The 20,566-nt window shown below is 39.6% G+C and overlaps 1 long non-coding RNA gene across 1 annotated transcript in view; it reads right to left on the bottom strand.

Moving 5' to 3' along the window:
• Positions 1 to 2,208: 2,208 nt before the first annotated feature.
• LOC121499464 overlaps positions 2,209 to 20,566 on the bottom strand; it is a 132,088-nt gene continuing 113,730 nt past the window's right edge. The window contains exon 4 of the long non-coding RNA XR_005990132.1: positions 2,209 to 3,508. This is a non-coding gene — a long non-coding RNA (uncharacterized LOC121499464). The remainder of the gene's footprint in view (positions 3,509 to 20,566) is intronic.

The raw sequence follows: 20,566 nt of genomic DNA, 5'->3' as shown, positions 1-20,566 counted from the left end.
CTGAAAATATAAAAGTGATGTCACACCAATAGAAAAACAGACACTATTTAATAAACTGTGCTGGGATAGCCCCTGTAGGGAAAAAAATGGAACTGAATCTCTTCTTCACACCTTATAAAAAAACGATTTCAGGTTGATAGAGGGCTTAATACTTTTATAAAAAGAACGTGATGATGTCTTTTTGATAAAAAGGATTTCTTCAACAAAACAAAAAGTAAAACATAAAGAAAATGATCAGTAAGTCATTTAAACCTAAGAAATTGTTTATCAAAAGCTACCTAAAAAAAGAGAATGAAAAATCTTGGCTACAAAGTAAGAATAAGCATTTGCAATGCATATAATCATCACAGGATTAGTATGAGAAAGTTCCTAATAACTTAGAGAATAGAAGGGTAGGAAATTATATGGGAAATAAAACAAAACATGAATGGACAACAAACATGGAAAAGGATCAGCCCCATTAATAATTAAGGAGAAAAAAATTAAAAACCAAAATAAGGTGAAATTTCACCTCCTGAAGGTTGATAAAATTTATAATTTTGATAGTGCAATGCATTAGGAAAGATACAGAGCAACAGGAACTCTTATACACTGTGGTAGGAGTATGTACTATTTGGAAAACAGTTTTGCTTGCGAAAAGCTACACATCCCTCAATTAACAATTCTATTGTGCAAATACATGGTACCAGTTTAGGGATTACTAATTTGTTAATAAAAAATACAGGTTAGACAGATAATGCATCACAGAAGGAAGATATCCTAGAGAGAATACGGCATCTTTGCACCAGGAAACAAGCATAATAATGATTATTGCAGCATTATTTATAATAGCAAAAATAAATGAAAACAACCAAGATGTCTGCCATCAGGAAAACTGGTAAATAAAACAGACATACAATGAAATAAATGCATTCAAGTCTTACCATTCTTATCTAATGGAGTACCCCTGTTCCAGAGGCTTCTGCTGTGGTCAATTCTCTCTTTCCTTCTGGAGATTAAAATCTGCTATTTCTGGAGCCACCTGGGTGGCTCAGTGGTTGAGCATCTGCCTTTGGTCAGGTCATGATCCCAGGGCCCTGAGATCAAGTCCCACATCAGGCTCCCAGTAGGGAACCTGCTTCTCCCTCTCCCTATGTCTCTACTTTTCTCTGTGTGTCTCTCATGAATAAATAAATAAAATATTTTTTAAAAATCTGTTTTTTCTGGATATCTGCCCTCTATACTATATTTATATATAATTGGCCCATTGGATTTAAACCATGGTTTTATTTCAAAACAAGAAAATATTCTAGAGCCCTATTTATACTATCATTTCTCACTTTGTCTCATCTGATTTCCCACTTCCATTTCATTGCCACACAATACAGACACACACACACCTTATTTGTCACACTCTGCATTTGACCTCCCCAAAATTCAAGTCTCTTAGATACCTTAGAAATACCCACTGCCTCTCTGTGATGACATCTTAAACATTTTAAAATCCTAACTCTACATTTAAGACCAAGAAAACAATTTTTCAACACCTGAACCAAGCAAGAGCACAGGATGATTAAGATACAAATTTTATATGCCAGTTTATTTTATTTCTAATTATATTCTTAGTAAATGATGTTAATATTTAATAGGAATGACTTTGCCACTCAGTGCTTTGCCCAGTAAAAACCAGAGCCCTTAGCATTTTATTGGCACTAAAGCAGTCAGCTGTAACACAGGATAACGACAAGGGTAAAGAAATTCTGCTCCGACCCTAAATGAAATGTCTGCTCAATGACTTGAATGCTTAGGTCGAAATAGCAGTTGCTCAAAGAAATTGGCTCCTTTACAATGAAAAACAATCAACATGGCATTTTCTCCAAATCCAAGGAGACTGTAACATATGTAGAGGAGGTGACAATAATTTTAAAAGGTGTCGACAATATTGTTTAAACCAGTGCTCACCCTCTTGTTATGTGGTTTAAGTAAACCCAAGCAGACCCTATACATGTAATCCAGAAAGAACCACCAGGATCATCCATCCCTCATGACTGTCATTGAAAGAAAGTGAACATTACTTACTCAACAAAGCATACTCAACATCGTCATCCTCCATCCTGAACACACAACGTCGCAGAACTAGTTACCGGTGAAGCTCTCCAGTCTCCTAGAACAGTTTTCCTCAGCGTGTTAAGATGCCTCTTCAACCAAAGATTAATTTTAGGTGTTTATTTCACAAAATTATTTACATATGATTTCTTGGGCTACATATTTCCTTAATGCATATAAAAATATAATTTGAGAAAAATCCCTCCTGGATTTAAGTTTACTATTTGTCTTACAATTACCATAGCATGTGTCCATAGTCAACTGGCTGATACAATTATGATTTTACACAGAAGGTACATTTTCATCCATATATTTTAGTAGCATGCAAACAGAACCTAACTTAATGTCATGTCACTTAATGAGACAGGATCATCATCACCATCAAAAGATTTTGTTTTTCTGTGTCTTTTTCCATGTGATTCTATACCAGCTATTATGGAAAGTCAGAATTAAAAAGTCTCTCTCTCATAGGATATGCAATTTAAAGTAAAACGAGAAAATGTACATATTAAAGACGCTAAGATGAAATACAGACACCACACAGAAGCCTATAAGTATGTTTAATTACATTAAGTGGCTAGATGAATAAGGGAGTTTTAGTATTTTTTTTTCTTAATGGTTAAGGTTTCATAAAAATCTCTACCTTTCTGTCTTGAAGCAACCGAGTTTGAAGAGAGATCTTAACAAAGGAGAAAGAGCCTGTGGAGGATTTCAGGGAAAGAGAAGAACCAAAATGTAGGCTAACAAAAGAAGCACAAACGCTAAGATGGCCAAGGGGCAAGTTCAGTGCAGGGGACCTTGAGTGTCTCAATATCAGAAAATAAATATATTTCATTAATATACCAACCATCTCTTGAGAACCCCTTCATCCAGCTAGCAGGCCTGAATAGTATTTTTCTAATGCTCATTTTTCCTTGGAAAGACATTACTTACTTTGAGTTCCTAAATAAGTCCAGCCAACAATCTTTAAAAACTTATATTAGAGAAATATTTAAATTTAATAATAGTTCTTCAATCTTAATTCCTAGTGTGGATAGTTCATCAGTTGCTGATGAACCGTTTTTCTCTAAGCTATTCTTGTAAAAAAGGAAACTCTTTTATTATATTGAGTTCTCTCAAAAGTATACACTTCTATGATTCTCTTAGGCTGGTGCTTCTCCAAGTCTGGTCCTGGAAGGAGGGCATCACAGCATCACCTGGCAGTTTGTGAGAAATGGAAATTCTCAGGCTTCACATTAGACCTGCCGGATCAGAGACTCTGGAGGGGAAGCTCCACCATCTGTATTTTTAACAAGACTTTCAGGCAATTCCAGGATCACACTTAGGTTGCAAACCGCTGCTTTGTACCTGTCAGATAATAGCACATACATGCTTGCCTGGGTCCCACTGTTAGGGCAGGTATTTCAGTTCCCCTGTAGAAATACTGTAGGGAAAAAAAAAAAAAAAGATTTTTTTTTAGCTTAATCTTAACATTTAAAATGGCACGTTTTTGTCAGTCAAGAAATGCTCCTTGAATGGCATAATATTGTTAAATACCAGGCACTCATGAACTCCCAGAGTTATAGGCATTGTAGATTGTACTGTCACAAAACATGTGCCAATCCATCGTCCATGAATCCGATAGATTCAATGAGCTCTCAGGGGTCTCCATTCTCTCATGGGTCTCAAGTGAGCAGGACCCTAACAGGCTGAGACCTCACAGCATCTTATGTGAGAACTCTCCCTTCTGTGTGTGACAGGTGGAGGATGGCCCCAGGAGGAAGGTCTGGAGAAGTCTCCTGGAACATCTAAGGGTAAAAAAGACAAAGAAAGAAAGAGAAGAAAGAAAGAAAGAGGAAAGAAAGAAAGAAAGAAAGAAAGAAAGAAAGAAAGAAAGAAAGAAGAAAGAGAGAGAGAGAGGAGGAGGAGGGAGGGAGGGAGGGAGGGAGGAAGGAAGGAAGGAAGGAAGAGAGAGAGAGGGAGAGAGAGAGAGAGGGGAGAGAGAAAGAAAGAAAGACCTGAGATTTCCTTCTTGCTCATCAGCAGGCCTTCCCTCCTGGTAGATCTGGGTCACCTCTAATGGGCCCAGGCTCATCCTCACTGTCAATGTCTGGAAATTAATGGATTTATAGTGAGAGAATGTCATCCCCCTAAATCTTAGTCTGGTACCCAGACTAATCAATGGTGTTTAACACCCAGAACTCCTTATTGAAATACCAAAAAGTAAATAAATACAAAAGAAAAAAGAAAAAAAAGGAAAGTAAAACAAGAGGTCTAGGCCGAGTCCAAAAAAGAAAAACCTAAAAAAAAAAAAAAAAGAAAAAGAAAAACCTTTTTATTTTTATTTTTTTATTTTTTTTAAAGAAAATGAACTTCTAAAGGAAAGCAAACTAAAGGATATTTTCATGCATGCCAGGCCCACACCCCACCGCGCCCCTGGAAAGGCCTGTACCTGCAGCAACCCCACCCCTGTTCCCATCATCCCGTCCGCGTGATAAAGACCTTCCTCCCCATCACCAACATCAATTACCTCACCCAAACTTCACGATGAAAAAGGGGGGGGGGGGATCACTATGTTAGCGGCGGTCATTTAAGAAAGAAAGAAAAAGTAGGGGAAAAAAGAAAGGAGAAAGAAAAAAGAAAGGAAAGAAAGAAAGAAAGAAAGAGAGAGAGAGAGGAAGGAAGGAAGGAAGGAAGGAAGGAAGGAAGGAAGGAAGGAAGGAAGGAAGGAAGAGAGAGAGAGAGAAAGAAAGAAAGAAAGAAAAAGAAAGGGAGAGAAAGGAAGGAAGGAAGAGAAACCCCGCGCACCGGCCGCAGTGTCGAACTCCCTCCAAAATCAGCCCACGCCGTCACATAAATTGGTTTTCTTTGTGATCTCAAATTGACTTGCAGCTCACTAGTGAGAAAATAGTCGCTGAGAAGCCGGGGCCTCCAGCTCCCGGATCCTGCCCGCCTTTCATCGTGTAAACAAACGCATCAGATTTAAAGCTTTCCCATAATTGTTATGCTAACCTTGGAGCGAAACCTCTCCATTTGCATTTGAAGGAGCTAAATATTAGGCAGGAAAGAAAGTGCCCTTTTTGAAAGCCTGAGAAAGTGTCCCCGCGCGGGGCTGGCCGGCCATCTGGGCCGCAGGCCGGGCGCGCACCCCCGCCCCGCACCCCGCCCCGCACCCCGCCCCCGCACCCGGCCCCGCACCCCGCCCCGCCCCGCGGCCGCCCGGGCCCGCGCCCCACCGGCCGGCCCCCCGCGCGGACACCCGGCCCGGGGCGTCGGAGCACCGCGGAGCGCCCGCTGCGGCCCGTCCGGGCAAGGCGAGCAGCGCGAGCCCACGGGTGCACGTTCATTGCGGAGTAATTAAACATAAAAACACTGCACCGTGGGGGTTGTTTCAAGAGAGGAAGGCGGGCTCCGACTTCCCATCAGCCTATTCTGGGCGAATAAAGAAAAGCCAGGCATCCCTCCACCTCTTCGTGCAACCTGAACACAAAGCATGTCTACACGGACTCACGGGGAAATCAGTCCTGGGGGAGTTATCTAGGGCGTCGTAAGCCCGATGAACAGAGCTGGGGGTGGGAGGCTGGGCGGCTGGGGGTGCAGTGGGGGTGGCGGGGTTAAGATGCTGAGAGAATCCAAGAACGTAATTATTTCCTTACGACGCTTCTCATTTTTAATTTCATTTCTGATATAATTCAAAGGTGCTTTGGTTTTTAGATGATTTTACTGCTGTCAGAATTAGCATTTTTTCCCCCTCTAGTCCTAGGAGACATTCCAGAGGAGAACGGTATTTTTATTTTCCTTCTCCCCCTGCCTAGGGTTTGACAAAGGCTTCTCATGCATCGCTGGGCTGTGTTACAAAGTTAGGGGATTTTTCCCTCTCTCAAAAGAAGATCATTGAGGCTGCAAGTAACCCTGGTAGCTGCTAGGAGATGGAATTCTTTAGGCTAGAACTGCATGTTGCACAAATAACTAGCAAAAAGAGGAATGTGGGACAGCACTGGAGTCCCCCACTGGGCAAAAAAGGAGGCAGCAGTGACCCCACGGGTATCACGATGGAACAGGAAGGTTTTTGTTTTCCCTGGTCACAAACTAAATATCAGTGTTTGACAACTTCCCAACATGTGCCAGTTACCATGTGTTCTATTTACTTCATAAGTATTTATTAAATGGCTGCAAGTTTGTTTGTTTGTCTGTTTGTTTGTGGAGTCAGGACCTTGGCCTCAGACAGACCCAGGTTCCAGTTCTGTCTTTCCACACTCACTACCTTGATGGTCCTAATCGAGTTAGTTTTTTTGAAATCCCAATGTTCTTATCTGTAAAATGGGTGTATTATCTCCACCTCAGAGGGCTATTGTCAGGATTGAATAAGCACAGCCTGGCACATAGTAAGCTCTCTATAAATTAGAGCCGTTCCTAGGTACAGTATCATCATATTCATCATCATCGTAGCTCTCATTGTCTTTTCTCTGAAGACCCTAAAATGGATCTTTAAAACTATGCATTAAATGAGGCAAATGCAGGGGACACTCAAAAACCTTAATTCGTTGCCAGGTTCTGTTCTAAGTGCCAGAGGTAACAGGTAAAAGACAGTAAAGTTCCTTGCTCTCATGGAGCTTGTGTTCTAGTTATGGAGATAGACAACAGATCAGGGAAGTAATAAATACGATCACTGTAGACAGCAATACATTCCATCAAGACAAGAAGCCAGGGAATTGGGAAGGAGAGTGATTGGGACAGGTGCTGGCGGAAGAGCAAAGGGCCCGCTATCATGAAGTGGACAGAGCACATCTCAGAGGAAATAACAATGGGGGTCAGCCCGACAAAAGCAGGCTGGAGAAACAAGCGGGGCCAGATTTCGTAGGGTCTGGAGCTTCCAGTTCTTCTCAGAGCAATGAGAAACCATGAGAAAGTTTCAAGTGAGGGAATGACATGATCTGATTTATTGTTTAGAAAGGTCACTCTGGCTCCTCTGTGCAAGAATGGACAATGGAAAGTGGTGGAGGAGGATGGGGTGAAAGTGGAGCCTTAGCCTGGCTGCACCTGCGAAGCTTTTACAAAGCCAAGCCCCACCTGTGGGCATGGAGTAGCGCCCAGGCATTTTTTTTTCCCTTGCTTTGTTCTGATCTTAAACTCCCACATGATTCTAATGCAGAGTAAGACTTGAAAAACATTAATTTTGAAGATATTTTAATTGTCCAGCAAAGAATGATATGATAAAAGTAGAGATGCTAAGAGGTGGTCATAGTCAGGATAGGTCTTGGAGGGGAAGCAGATTAACCTGTTAATGGATTGAAAGTGACAGAGGTGGTGGGGAGAGAAAGATAGGAATGGGGAGTGACCTCAAAGTGGGGACAGTAGTATAGAAGGTGATTCCATTTACTTGGAGGACAATAATGAAGTCAGAACAGGCTGGGATAAATGGGAAGCCAGGTTGCTGAAGACTGGACTCGAGAACACTCACCGTGTTTTGTATACAACACTTACTTGGTATATATTAATAAAATAATAATCCAGTTTTTCTGTGGAGGCATCTAGCAGGCAGTTGATTTGAGAGACTAGTAGGACAGAACTCTAAATGTGTCAGTGTGGCCCAATAAAACTTTCTGCAACTATGGAAATGGTCTGTGTGGGCACTGTCCAAAGCAGTAGCCGCTCAGCACCTGTGGATATCAAGCACTTGAAATAAGGCTAAGCTAGTACAACTGGGGCATCAATTTCTTATTTTGTTTTAATTAATTTAAATTTAAATAGCTCTAGGTGGCAAGTGGCTGCTCCCCTAATGGAAAAATGTAGGTATGCGTGGATGATTCCCGTATCTGTCCATCTGGCCTGAACCTCTTCTTTCAGGCTCAGATACCTTCTCATCCCTAGCCCTGGAAAAGATCAAAGCCTCTGTCATCTTCAGCCTGGGTTATTCAACATTAGATTACCGGCCACATTGTTTCTCTCTGATCTTCTACCATATATTCTCAAAACAGCAGCCAAAACCATCTTCACAATTTGAGCCATATCCCGTATTCTTCGGTTTAAAGCCTTCTAGTGGCTCCCTATCTCAACATAGTAGAGCCAAGCTCATTTGACTAGTACACCAACACCCCTGCATCATTGGGCCCCTTCTCTGCTTCTCCAACTCCACCTCCCATCTTTCTGCACTCCTCTTCTGTGCCCCAGCACTTCTACCTCCTATTGGGCAATGAAATTAACACAGCTATTTTGTTTATTGTCTGCTCTCTCTTTCTCAGAAACAGGCTCTATTAGGTGGGGATTTATGACAGCTTTGTACACTATTGGAACCTTTAGTCAAAGAACACAGTAGCTTATCAGATATTAGGTACCAAATAAATACTTACTAATGATTAAATCAGAATAGAGATAATATATGCTCACCTGGGTCACCTAGAAGAACTGACACAGAGGACAGAAATGCCTCCAGGACTGAGCCCTGGGCTTCTCCAACACATATACTGTTGCCTTGGCCAATATGGTAGCTATATGTGGCTTTTGAGCCTAGTCCATATTTTTTTAAAGATTTTATTTATTTATTCATTAGAGACATAGAGAGATAGAGAGAGAAAGAGAGAGAGAGAGAGAGGCAGAGACACAGGCAAAGGGAGAAGCAGGCTCCATGCAGGGAGCCCGACATGGAACTCGATTCCGGGTCTCCAGGATCACACCGTGGGCTGAAGGTGGCACTAAACTGCTGAGCCACCCGGGCTGCCCGAGCCTAGTCCATATTAAGTATAAAATACCAAATTGTGAAGAATGCAAAGCATCTCATTAATTATTTATATAGATTATTTACTGAAATAATATTTTGGGTATACTAGGTTAAACAAAATATATTCTTAAAATTGATTTCACCTGTTTATTTTTACTTTCTTTAATGGGAAAATTAAATATTAGGAACTTTAAAATCATCTGTGTGGCTCCTGTTGTATTTCTCTTAGACACATTACTTCAGAGACTGAGAGGAGAACAAAAACCAGCAGGGGATGTGGCCAGCAAGCAAGGGAAGATATTAAGCAAGTATGGTGCATGGGAGATTAGATAAATAGTTGTGTTCAGAAGGAGAGAACAGTTAACTAGATCACATGAGTAATGTGAAGATGGAGAATTGGCCAAAGGATTTGGCAAGGTGAAGAGTACTGCTGACCTTAAGAAGGGTGAATTCAGAGAAACATGTGGACAGACGCTCAAGTGGAGAGAGTCAGAATATAAAATGATGAGGTAGAGACAACCCTCTCAAGAATGATTGCTTTGGGAAATGGAATGATTGCTGATCACAGAGAGAAAAAAATTAATGATGGAAGATATTTTGATAGCTGAAGGAAATACTCAAAGATAGCCCCAAACTGGAAAATATAGGCTCAATACAAAAAGTATACAAGCAGGGCAGCCTGGGTGGCTCAGCGGTTTAGCACCACCTTCAGCCTGGGGTGTGATCCTGGAGACCCGGGATCAAGTCCACATCGGGCTCCCAGCATGGAGCCTATGTCTCTGCCCCCCCCCCTCTCTCTCTCTCTGTGCCTCTCATGAATAAATAAATAAAATATTTTTTTAAGTACACAAATATAGCATTTCAAATCTGAAAGTGCCCTTGAAGTTCATCATAGATATTATAGGTAAGAACTTTGAGGTCCAACCAGATTAAGGACTTGTCAACATCATACAACAGGTAGGAAACCAGAACGAGAAACACGGTCTATGAACGATAACTTGCAAAATTCCATTTCCACAGAGAAAAACATATCCAAATTCTAATATATCTGACCCAAAATATTATTCCTCTTGTAAATCAGAAAGTTTTTGTGATTGCGAATGGCCCATTAAGAGCTAACTCAACACCCCAAAAACAAATAATCTAGTCAAGAAATGGGCCAAAGACATGAACAGACATTTCCTCAAAGAGGACATACAAATGGCCAACAGACACATGAAAAAGAATGCTCCATATCCCTTGGCATCAGGGAAATACAAATCAAAATCACAATGAGATACCACCTTACACCAGTCAGAATGGCCAAAATTAACAAGACAGAAAACAACAAATATCGCCGAAGATGCAGAGAAAGGTGAACCCACCTACACTGTTGGTGGCAATGCAAACTGGTACAGCCACTGTGGAATGAGTATGGAGGTTCCTCAAGAAGTTAAAAATAGAGCTACCCTACAACCCAGCAATTGTGCTACTAGGTATTTACCCTAAAGATACAAATGTAGTGAAATGAAGGGGCACCTGCACCCCAATGTTCATAGCAACAATGTCCACAATAGCCAACCTGTGGAAAGAACCAAGATATCCATTGACAGATGAATGGATAAAGAAAATGTGATATATATAATATAATATAATATAATATTTAATATTTCATTATATATATGTAATATAACTCAGCAATCAGAAAGGATGAAAACTTACCATTTACATCAACATGGTTGGAACTGGAGGGTATTATGCTGAGTGAAATAAGTCAATCAGAGAAATACAATTATATGGTTTCACTCATATGTGGAATACAAGAAACAGTACAGAGGATCACAGGTAGGAGCATGTTTATTTATGATTTCCTTCTTTTCGCTAAAATTTGGGTAGAATAAGCTACAAGGAGGGAAAACTGAATGTAAGTCATCAGGGAGGGAGAAAAACCATGAGAGGCTCTTAACTATAGGAAACAAACAGGGTTGATAGTGAGGAGGTGGGGGGGGAGGGTAATTGGTTAATGGGCATTAAGGAGGGCATGTGACGTGATGAGCACTGGGTGTTATATGCAACTGATAGGTCGTTGCACACTATATCTGAAATGAAGTATGTACTTTATGTTGGCTAACTGAATTTAAATTGTTAAAAAAGAGCTAACATATAAAAATAATATCTAACATTTATTAAATATTGTGTGCTATGTGGCTGGTATTTTACATATAATTAATAGCAATCCATGGAATAATCCCATGATGTAGATAACGTATTATCCCAGTTTTACATCCCATGTACATCCCATGATGTAGATAACGTATTATACCAGTTTTACAAATTAGGAAGACAAAATTTCAAGAGGTTTAGCTACTCGTACACATAACTGCTTGGAGCCAAAGCTTACAGTCTTTTCAATATATTATATGGCCTCAAGCTCATACATTTTTTTAACCTGGAAATCATCCCCCAATAGAGCAAAATACCCAAATTTGCCAACTGATATAAGTGAAAAGTAATATCCAAATTAATAAAATAATATTCACTTGCAAGTTGAGTATTTTTCTCCAAATTATTTGTTTGCCACGATGCATCCAAGGTCTGAACTTAAAAATTTCAACCAGACCAATCTTACAACTTTGAGCAAAAACAGTGGCACAATCATGGCAAGATTTGCTTTCTGGAATTAAGCACACTGGTTTCCTAAGGAAAAGTCCCATCAGGTGAAAATGACATATGTGCCACTGGTATAGAATGACTGAATGCCTCCACTGGAATAGCTTCAATAATTTTCTGTAAATTGGGTAAGACAAAAAGATTCATGTTCAGGAGTGAAAACTCATCTGCACTTTATACTTAAGACATTTCATACCAGTGACCATGTATAACTCCTCTATAATAGAATAGTAGAATAAAAAACAACTCTGGGGACACCTGGGTGGCTCAGCTGGTTAAGCGCTGCCTTCAGCTCAGGTCATGATCTCAAGGTCCTGGGATCGAGCCCCATGTCAGGATCCCTGCTCAGCAGGGAGTCTGCTTCTCCCTCTCTCTCTGCCTTCTCCCCTCTGCTCATGCTCTCTCTCAAATAAATAAATAAGATTAAATTTTAAAATTCTGGGTAATCACTGTTTCCTTTCCATGTACAAAATTTAAATTAACTGGAGTGCTCAGAGAAGGGGAGAAATGAGAGGTTCTGGTAAATTTTATTTTCTGCTTAACCTGAGGTCAACAAAATGAATATTTTTGTATTCCAGCTTTGCAGAAAATCTTTAAATGCCTACGTCTTCTTTCCTTACTATGTAGGAAATTAAACACAATTTGATCTTTTCTTAATGATTCAGTATTTTTCAGTGCTTCAGGAAATGTTCAATAACATCTCACAATATCTTTCTAGGACTTATGTATACAGAGTGGGAATGTAGGAAAGGAAATTTTACAAGGTATATTTCCATGAACTTGGTAGGAGCATGTTTATTTATGATTTCCTTCTTTTCGCTAAAATTTGGGTAGAATAAGCTACAAGTAATGAGGTTATCTGCTGATTCAACTTTTACCACCCAGTTTTTATCTCTTGTACACTAAGATGATACAATAGTGCTAACTCACAATATGGTATACATTAAAGGATTTTGGTTTTGGATTTTGTTATTGTTGTTATTGCTGGTGGGTTTGTACTAATCTTGCCATTGTCCTCACTTAGGAATTGTTATGAACAATGATGATATAGATGATTAGTCTGGGGTGATAAGTCTGTGGCCACAAAGACTTTCACATATAAGCGGATTGAACTAACAACCAACTTTCATATATAAGGAGATTGAATGACTAGCCTGGTCTCACAGAGAGGAAAGATACGTTCCATGTGTGAACCCCATCAGGTACCTCCTCTCCACTTTACCTCCACATCAGGACCTATCCTTCTCCAACTCCAAGGTCAATGCCTATATTACACATTCTCTGCACTCGTTGCTCTTTATCAGTATACAAACTAGCTCAGTTCTTGCCACTTACAAACTTTGCTCACCTCGATTCTACCTCTTACCACCCTTTTGCCTACCAATCCACTTTCTCTGGTTCCTCTCAAACGCTCGTCTTGAGGACTTTCCATCTTTACTTTTCTTTACTTCCTATGGGCCTCTGACATAGTGGGATCCTTCCATCTGGAAACTCTCTTCCCCAGTCTACCACTTTACCTTTTCTTCCTCTCTCTCTTCCTCCTGCTCTGACCACAGCTTAGTCTCCCTCCCTAGTTCTTCCCCTTGTGCCCTAGAGATTAGTGTTCCCAGAGCTTCATCCTCAGCTCTCTTGTTTTTTTTGTCTATTTCTTCCTTCAGTTATTTCTCTCATTCCCCAAACATTAACTGCCACAGATCCACTGATAACTCAGAAGTTCAGTAGCATTCCTGAGCTCCAAAGGCATATATCTGAGCAGCCTCCTGAGCAAGTTCAGCTGGATATTCTGGAAGTGATCTTGAAAGTAATCCAGCCAAAGGACATCCATGAGCCCAAGATTTTCCTTTATCAGTTAACGAGGCCAATTAATTATGTAGTTACTCAGGTCAGTCCCCTGGAATCCCATTTTTTCCCTGACACACTCAACTGATTTTAGTTCAGACATATAGCAAATCTGTCTGCCTCAAAGCTGGTATATAACCTTAGTTCAGATTTGCAAACTTCCCCTCTGCTTTTCCTCTTTCCACCTGTTCATTGTTTCCGTCCATCCTATACATGGGTTCACAGGAGCATCTCTCCAAAACTCAAATTTGATTTACTACTGCTCTTCCTTTTTGGACCACCTCCCTCATCTTTGGGGACCACTTCTTCAATCCAACCCATGGAATAAAGTCCAGAATATTTTTCAGAGCATGTCATATCCTTCACATCTGGCTTTAACCTGTCACCCCACCACCACCTCCCAGTGCCTTTGCACACACACCTATCAAGCACCACCTTCTGCTCAACACACTCCTGACTGTCTCATCCCCCTGGAACTCCTGTTCAACCTTCAAGACACCTTGTCAATATCTCTTTTATAGCACTTGTAATATTGCATTGTAATTATTAATTTACAGAACGCTCCTTATGTTGTGTTGTAATTATTAAAATATACACACTGCTTAATGATAGGGATGATGGTGTTTTCCCCATTGTATCCATTATCTATCATGGTACTTGATAGTACTTAGTAGGTACTTGATAGTACTTAGTAGGTACTCAACAAATATATTGGAATTAAATGGCTTGGTGGTGAACTCAGTCTAAATGATGTAAGTCTGGTCCAATGAGCTAATCGTCATCGTCTACTCCTTCATTGTTTATGACAGGTATTTTCCTGGACATAAGGGAAAGGTGTTTTCTAATTTCAGACACTGTGTGTCTTCCCGACTTGTGAGAAAAAAAAAAAAGCCCCTGTTTGCTTCACTTTCTTGGGGGAATAAATTGCATTATGTAACTGTGTAGCCAACCCGCTTTTTAGGGGCATACTTTGTTGACCTGTTCAAATCTTCCTTGTCTCTCCTGTTATTCTTTCTGTGAGCCTATCTGCCCTTTTTCAAAAGAGAAAACATCACAGAGCATTTCTGTAATAATATGGTGTATATTATCACGTTAGCCACAGTTATAATAAAAGTAGCTACATAATCAGATTATACTTTGCCTCATAGCCATAGAAATAATGGGGCTTTATCAGGAAATTTTTATAACCAAATGGAAATTCACTAATGCAATAGGAAGTTATCAAATGTAATATAATTCAGGAGTCCCAAACTGCTAATGTCTCGGTAGGTGAAGGGGAAAAAGAAAGTTACTTTATTATAATGAATCTCTTAACAGAGACATGCTTATTATTTTTGTAAAAATGCTCAGCATATGTCTTTTTTCTCTTATATAATCATTTCTGGTCTTGTTTCATTTTGTTTTCATTTGGATGCTTTTTTATGAAGAGGTTTTTTTTGAGTATCAAAAGCAAATTAAAGTGATCAGTGTTCAGGGTATTATTAAGTAGAAGAAATCATACCAATTTTGAAAATATGGACATGTGCTTTCAAACTGCTGAGAGCTTTATTTTTTAATTTTTTTAAAAAAAGATTTTATGTATTTATTCATGAGAGACACAAAGAGAGAGGCAGATACACAGGCAGAGGGAGAAGCAGGCTCCATGCAGGGAGCCCAATGTGGGACTCGATCCTGGGTCTCCAGGATCACGCCCTGGGCCGAAGGCAGGCACTGAACCGCTGAGCAACCCGGACTGCCCTGCTGAGAGTTTTAAAAAGGCTTCCACAAGTGTAATATACACAATGGAATATCAGTGTGACCACATGTTGTGGAAAGTGACTAGCTTTCTATTCACATGCATGAACTAATGAGCAAGAAAACACAGTTTGTTGAATAGCCAATGTTCAAATCCCATTCAAACTTCTACCTCAGTTTCCATCTAAAGACAATGAACAAATATGCAAAATCAAAGTAGGTAGAATTTTTGCATTTACTAAACAGTGGCTTCATGACAATCATATCAAATTCAAAGAAAAATATTAAATGGCTTTCCTGCTTCATATTAAATCAAATTCTTGCTGGAATTCAAAGGAATTTTTCTTTGAATTCCTTTTCCTTTCTCTAAAAACATTTCTTCCTGAGTCCAGGACTGGAAAAAGAGGGTAAGTGATTACACATAATACACGCATACGCATACATATATATACATACATAATAGATAGCTGGTGATCTGTTATTCTGGAAATTTTGAAAGGGAATATAGTTACTTCTAACCTGAAATCCAACCACTTCGGAACACACAAAAATTAGATAACAGTTGTAAGCCATGAAAATATACTTAAGATAGACTAGAAATACACATTTGTAATTTTGTCATTTTGATCAATGTTTTCTCTCCAATTTTGGGTCCAACCAGAATATTCCTACTGCTCAGGTTCAGGATCTGATTTGTGCTAGGGGTCTACAGCTGTACATATCAGCTCTTCCTCTCTAGATGACACACATTCTCCCCTCCAACATCTAAGTGTCACACAAAAGGAGGATGTGACCTGGTAACAACACAATCAGATGTAATTAAAAATTTTAGGATAATGCTTTCCAAATAGAGCACAAACCTATTTTTAGTATGTCATTCTACATGGTGGGATATATTGGTGGAGGTGTTTAGAGGATACAGGGAAAAACGGAAACCAATTTGGGGTGGGGACAGGTGGTGTTAATTCAAAATTACATATCTAAGAAAAAAATCATCTTCACCTGCAAATTGAGGAGAAAGTGAAAGGAGTAAAGACACTCTTCAGGAAGTGTCTTTGTATATGCAGAATCAAAAAGAAAGCCAGTTTTCTGTTCTTCAAAACAATCCCTTCCTCCAAGCAAATAGGAATTTTAAGATTCCAGAATGTGTTCAATGTCTCCAAACATATTCTCACTTCTCAGGTTCTTTTCCTTTGCCACCTGATATTGTTGCTTTAGTCACCTAAGTGTACTTCTGCCCTGGTTTGGATTCCCTGCCCTCTTCTACATATACATTTCATGATCTGCTTCTCAGAGCACTATGGCCCAGTGTGGGGCGGAGTGATCACGTGGCAGTTCATGTAAATGACATTATATTCTCATTCAAGTGACACTGTACTTAAATATCCCGATATGATGAGGAGTGAAGATTTGTTGTTGTTGTTTTTTAACATTTTATTTATTCATGAGAGACACAGAGGCAGAAACACAGGCAGAGGGAGAAGCAAGCTCCATGCATGAAGCCCGATGCGGGACTAGATCCCAGGTCTCCAGGATCACGCCCTGAGCCAAAGGCAGGCGCTAAACCGCTGAGCCACCCAAGGATCCCCAGTAGTAGAGATTTGTAATGAATCATTCCTTCAGTAATATGGACTTCTCAACCCCAGAGTTCTGAAACTCCTGTATGAGTAAAAGAAAATTGAAAACCATAAAATTCCTATAAGAACACATAGGTGGCAAGCTCCTTGGAGATGACTTTGTGGATTTGACACCCAAAGCAAAAGATGACAAAAGTAAAAATAAACAAGAGGGACTACATCAAACTAAAAATCTTCTGCACGGCAAAGGAAATCGTCAACAAGATGAAAAGGAAATCTACCAAATGAAAGCAAATATTTGCAAATCATGTAACTGATAAGGTGTAGGGAGTTAATATTCAAAATATATAAAGAATTCATACAACTCCATAGTAAAAAAAATCTATTAAAACATGGGATGGGTATCTAAATAGACATTTTTTCCAAAGAAGACATCCTTTTTTTTTCAAAGAAGACATCCTAATACCCGACAGATACATGAAAATGGGCTCACATCCTAATTATCAAGGGAATACAAATCAAAATCACCGAGAGATATCACTTCACACCTGTTAGAACGGCCATTATCAAAATATAAGTGATAATAAGTATTAGCAAGGATGTGGATAAAAGGGAACAATTGTGCACGTTGGTGTAATGTAAATTGGTGCAGCCACTCTGAAAAACAGTATGGAATTTCCTCAAAAAAAAAAAAAAACTAAAATTAGAAATACCATATGATCCACCAATTCCTCTTCTAGGAATACACCCAAAGGAGATGAAATCACTCTTTCAAAGAGATATCTGCATCACCATGTTCATTTCAACATCATTTACAAAGCCGAAACATGGAAATAGTAGGTTTCAATTGATGGATAAATGAATAAAGAAAATGTGATATACATATACTCATATATACATATGTATATAAATACCACTTAATTAATGTACAGCACGGACTATAGTTACAATGCTGTTTAGTGTATTTGAAAGCTGCTAAAAGAGTAGGACTTCAAATTTCTTATCACAAGAAAAAAAATGCAATGGTGTGAGATGACAGATATGAATCAAACTTATCGTGGTAGTCATTTTGCAATGTACACTTTATTTCACAATAATCATTGTGCATATATCAAATCATTATGTTGTACACATGTTATATGTCAACTATATCTCAGTAAAACCATGGGAGGAAAGATTATAGGCACACGAGTCACAAAGGCATAGACTTCCTTTTTCCCATCTCTCTGTATTTTGTGTGGTATAAATTTCTTTATTTTTTTAAAGATTTTATTTATTTATTTATTCATGAGAGACACACACAGAGAGAGAGGCAGAGACACAGAGGGAGGGAGAAGCAGGCTCCATGCAGGGAGCCCGACATGGGACTCGATCCTGGATCTTCAGGATCAGGCTCTGGGCTGAAGGCAGGCACTAAACCGCTGAGACACCCGGGCTGCCCTATAAATTTCCTTAGTACAGAAATCACCCTTTTGGAATTGCTGCCTGCTTATCAGTCACCCAGAGATTCAGAGGACAGTCTCTGGAATTGTAATGCCTCAATTTGGTACCCTGCTCGTGAACTTTCATGGGGGCAAGATCTTGGTCATTTTGTTTAAACTGTATACACTTCGGTTTCCTAATCTGGAAAAGAAAGATAGTAAAAATAATAGCCACAAGGGCTTATTATGAATATTAAATGAGTTACTGTGTGTGATGTTCTTACTACAGTACAAGGCAAGCAAGTGGCAAATGTTAATTATTATAAGAAATTAAAAGATGTATTGCTAGTTAATAGTGAGTCCTATTGTTAGTTAATTGATATTAAGAATACATTTATTATATTTATTTTTTAAAATTTTAGTATTATCGCTAAAATATGTAGCAGTTTCATGTTATTTCAGCTATCTCAAAAGATATACTTTGCATAATCATTCAAAGGAAATGAAAAGATCAATAATTACCAGGCATAAAGCTCAGGATGCCAAACAACTTCACAGAATCACAAACTGCCGTAATGATTCCCCATCATTTCTCTTGTGGCTGCTACCTTATAAAAATCTTGCCAATGGGGACGCCTGGGTGGCTCAGCAGTTTGGCGCTTGCCTTCAGCCCAGGGTGTCATCTTGGAGACCCGAGATCGAGACCCACGTCAGGCTCCCTGCATGGAGCCTGCCTCTCTCTCTCTTTGCCTGTGTCTCTGCCTCTCTCTCTGTATCTCTCATTAATAAATACATAAAAATCTTTTAAAAAAACTTGCCAATGGACTCATGTCATACCCAGATGCAGGTTTTCCCTGGCCTCCCAAGAACTTCAATCACTTGGCTTCTAGTAGATGTAGGCCTCTGGGGTAGAGGAGGGAATACCAGCATTTTCAAAATTGAAAGTATGTTTCTCTGCACCCAAAGAGAAATAGACCCAAGTCTAGCAGGAGGACCATGCACTTGCTGCAAGAATATAGAGAGGTTTCCCCTAGAAGAAGACAAACTAGCCATGAGAATGGGAGGCTGGAACATAGGAAGTATCCTAAAGTCAGAGGCTCTCAGTAGGACCTGTCCTTGGCTGATGAGGCCATATAAGGCAGACAGGTTAAGAAACTAGAGAAGATCTTATGCAGAATTTGAAATAGGAAAAGAAATAAAAAAGAAAGAAAGAAAAGACATTCTTAGACATTAGACACTTCGGCTGAGAAGATTCTACAATTGACAGAGGCTCTGATGAAAAAAATAAACAGATCAGGGCATTCATTGGGTAGTTAAGCTAGTTTTAAAAGGTGATCAAATAGAGACAGTTAGTACTTGGATCCTGGCTTCAAAGTTGGGACACTATGCCCTATAGGTCCTCTGACTTCCCTTTAGGGTACTCTGTTCTTCCCTAAGTGAGTATGGAAGCAACGGCCTGTACAACTGTTTTAATCACACACCATTGATCATTCTGAGAAGAATGCTAACCATTCACTGAGAGTAAGTTTTGGTTCTATTTAAAGATGGTGAGAATGATTGCGGTATCATAACGCTAGAACATTCCACTTGGAATCAAATGCTCTGCATTGATGGTTCTCCTTTTCTCCATTAATCTGACTACCTTAATGACCTATCCAAAACTCAAACCAAGGTCTATAGTGTTCAGATCACAGCAGGCATCATATATTCCCATTATTCTTCTACTGCAGTTTTTATTAAGGACAATTGTGGTTCTCTATTGAAGGGATTCCTGAGATTTTACAAGTATTTTGTTTGGAGAAGGGAAAATAGAAGCCAAAGGTCAGAGAAGCTTTATGAAGTCAGTTGGGCAACGGGGCATATATGAGCATGCATGCTTTTCACATAACCTTCACATCTCATTCTCTATTCCACACTTTCTACCCACAAAGTGAGCTCTACCACTGTGATTCCACTTTTGTCTCTTTATGCTTCATATGAAAATTTGGAGAAAATGTGTTGATTACTTTGCAAAAGACTTTGATGGATTTACCTCCACCAGTTTCCATGAATTTTAAGAATGAGCTCTCCAAAACTCTAAAGCAGGGATTCCTGTTTTACAAGACCAATCTTGAGACAGTCCTAAGTCTTATGAAATTTATGGAATCTCCAAATTTGTACCCTCTTTCTTGAATGGTGTTAGAAGGACCATGCTTTTAGAGGAAGGATTTGGTGCTTATTGAATGGTGGATGGTGAGTCCAGTGCTGGGATTATGTAAACAAACTTGAGCTTAGCCTATGTCAGATGTTTATTTCAGATGGCGCTGCAGTCAATGCCATTGAGTGTGTGTGTTTTGTTTTCCTCACGACCAACACTTACTTGGCATTTTCAGAGTTCTCACTGCTGCTTCTTAGTTTTCCAGTCCCAAGAGACACAGTGGCTTTCTCCTCCATGTCTGCTTCACTGGTGCCAGGCTTGTTGAAGTCTTCAGTAAAAACTAGATTGTCAAATCTAGAGTGCCCATGGAGTCAGTAAAGCTAGAAGCCATGGTGCAGTCAAAGAGCAACAGCAACCGTCTTACCAT

The sequence above is a fragment of the Vulpes lagopus genome, chromosome 10, assembly GCF_018345385.1.
Source record: "Vulpes lagopus strain Blue_001 chromosome 10, ASM1834538v1, whole genome shotgun sequence".
NCBI lineage: Eukaryota > Metazoa > Chordata > Mammalia > Carnivora > Canidae > Vulpes > Vulpes lagopus.
The sequence above is the reverse complement of the archived record's forward strand: the minus strand, read 5'-3'. Positions and strand labels throughout refer to the sequence as shown.